Genomic DNA, 3334 nt, shown 5'->3' on the forward strand with positions numbered 1-3334 from the left:
CGTGTCCCCCGTGGCTACGTGCCTGCCCATCCCGCACCTAACTCTACCAGAACTCATTTCCCCCTCGGACAGTAACTGCGTGGAATGCACTTTCGAAGATCATCCTTGACGCTACTTCACTGGAGGGCTTCAAGGGAGCGCTTCCACCCAGCATCTAGACCAACAACTAGATAGTTTATTCCTCAGCACTACATCCTGACTTATGGATCCTGCTGAGTATCGTAATAGAAGTAGAAGTAGACCTAGATCTAGATCTAGACTAGAAATCTAACCATATAAAATATGTGTCATTGATGATATTGTCTTGCACAAGTCTTTTTAAAACTCTGAAATATCGCATGTAAACTTGTTCAAATTGCAATTTTAGATAAACTATCCGAAGACAAAACGTCTTGGTAGGTTTAGGATAGAATCTACATCTAAATAAACTCAGAAATTTGCACTCACCTTCAAAGCAGCAAATAACCACCAACAAGAACAAATTCCTGTCTCTTTCTAATGATAATCGAACTACCATGGCATTGCATACGGCACTACAAGACGCATTCTTATTCAGCAAGAAGACAAGACAACCCACAAACAATTTCTAGTTAAAGATGTCTAAAATCACGAAATCAAAGTAGAAAGATCAGTAATAATATCCTTGCACGTGAGTCTAACTTTGTATCCACTATAATATTATTTTGGAAACGGTTACTACGCGCAAAGGATTACGTCACATTTTTACGCGCTTTTGTTTCGCGCCATTCTAGTTGCTAACACCGCAAAAAATGTCTGCGTAACTAGCGTGTCGCACCATTATTACGTCACAAAGCACATACACTCACAACTTGCCACGAGGATCCGAAAGAGGATTGGTTGAGAGTAAAGCTTCTGTGTGTTTTTGCTTGCAATTCATCTGATTTGCAGTTTATGCTACGCCAATATGTTAGGAAATGTGAAAGTTGTTGGTGGTGATTAAAAGATATTGTGAGTAATTATTGTACCATCAAAATATTTGCAGACGATACCAAGCTCTGTCGAATAGTGGACAATCAAGATGATGCCACTCTCCCCCAAGATCGAACCTTGAGCCACTCCACATCTTACAGCCTGCATCGAGGATTGATGGAAATTGTTTCCGATTTTGAAAATAGCTGTCAAATAAATAAATTGAGTGCATCCCCTCCCCCGATTCCATATTGAGCTAATTTCCGTAACAATAAACTGTGATCGAGCGAATCAAATGCTTTGCTCAGGTCGATGAACAGACCAATCAACGTTTCGTGTTTATCCAATGCACATGTGACTTCATTTCTGCTAAGGCGGAAGATGTGGAGTGCCCCTTTCTAAAACCGAACTAATTATTATTGATCATCTTCTTTTCTCCAAAGTAGTAAGTTTGAGTTTTGCTAATCTCTCTTCATAATACATGTTGAACACTTGGGATGAGTTTTGTGGCTCTTGTTCGAACTTTTTCCAACTTCTTTTTGTCTATTTCCAGGTAGGTATTATGACACACTTACTAATAGTGAATCAGGGGTTTAATTGTTCTGGATTTCCAAATGAATGGAAGTTTTTATTGCAATCATGGTTGTAGTAAATAATAATAATAATAAAGATTGATATATTAAGCGCATAATAAACTAAAGTTTTTCTATGCGCTTTACATAGTAAAAAATAAGCATGTGGAAGTATATTTAACTAGTTATAAGAACGAAATACAAAAAACTTAAACTAAAGACAAGTAGATAAATTTATAAATTCATTAAGAGCAAATTAAAAACAGAAAGCAAATATTTTTGAAAAATCAATTAGAGTAACATACTTAATTACAATACATTAATTAATTGCAATGTCAAAAATAACTCAAAACGTGGTTATTTTTTAGGCGAACGAAAGTGAAAAAGTCATTCATGAATATAGATATGTAAAGGTATAAAGAAAGTGTTTAATATTTTTGACAGTCATGATACACATACAGTACCACTAGGTTTTTAATTATTCTGGATTACCAAATAAATGAAAGTTTTCATTGCAATCATGGTTGTAGTAAATAACTCAGCACGTTGGTTTTTTTTTAAGCGAACGTGAGGGATAAAGTCATTCATGAATATAAATATGTAAAGGCATAAAGAAAGTGTTCAATATAATTTTGACAGTCATAAAACACATATACCGTGTGAGTCCAAAAAAATTCCACTCAGAAAATTGTCATCTATTTTAAAAGTCAGCTATGAACGAGAGGTTATCATATATGTTTTGAAAGAGTGTTATATTCCGAATCGTTTGATATTATTTTTGAGTGGTATGTGTTCACGCTTGGATGAGCAGGATGCATTGTTTGCGAGAGTGCAAAAATCGACTCGCGCAAAAGTATTAAAGTGAGAGAATGAAGTGAATGTATCAAAATGATGCATTGCATATGCCTTTTGCAGAAGCAAAGTCACACACAACACACACGCGCGCACATATGTAATTTGATTAATTGATATTTGATATGTGTGCATATGGCATGATTATTTTTTTAGGGATGTTATTTGCATCTGCAAAGACCGAATTAATACCCAAATCCCAATTGTTTTATTCAAACATTACTTAAGCATTACTAGCGCAAGTCGATTTCTGCACTCTCTGAAACAATGTATCTTGTTTATCCAAGCGTGAACACATACAACACACAAATGATACCAAATGGTTTGGGATAAAACAGTATTTCATAAGATGTACAATAATTTACTATCCATAGATGATTTTTAAAATAATTAGCAATTTTCTAGGTGTATATTTTTTTGACTCACACTATAGATTGTACCACAGGAGGTTAAAAAACGGGAATGTTGACATCGGACAAGAAACAATATCGTGAGCCTGCCATGCAAGATAAGATAAAATAAAAGATGCAACATTTTTCAGAATACCAATTATCTTGTCATAATTATCTTCAATGCGCATAATTATGCAAATGATGATTAAGCGCTATTTTATTGATAATAGGCACATGCGCACACAAGTATGAGAGCAAGCAAAGAGATCACAGAAAAAATACAATAAAAGTCAAGACAAAAGATACATCAAGTTTCAGAATATCACCCCAAACCGCCCTGTAGAATCGCTACTGAGAATAGGTCGGTACGCTTACAAAAAATAATATCCCCATTTTGATTCGAAACAACACATATTATTATCTGATTCTGTAAAAGATGAGGCGAACCGTTGAAAATTAAGAACAGCTGATTTCTCAATGTTTTTTTCTTCCTGTTTAATTTGCATTATATATATATATATATAAATATTTTTTAATATATATTTTTTTCTTTACATTTACTTATTTTAATATTATGTGTTGTCATTG

The sequence above is a fragment of the Strongylocentrotus purpuratus genome, unplaced genomic scaffold (assembly GCF_000002235.5).
Source record: "Strongylocentrotus purpuratus isolate Spur 01 unplaced genomic scaffold, Spur_5.0 spur5_scaffold_16, whole genome shotgun sequence".
Classification (NCBI taxonomy): domain Eukaryota; kingdom Metazoa; phylum Echinodermata; class Echinoidea; order Camarodonta; family Strongylocentrotidae; genus Strongylocentrotus; species Strongylocentrotus purpuratus.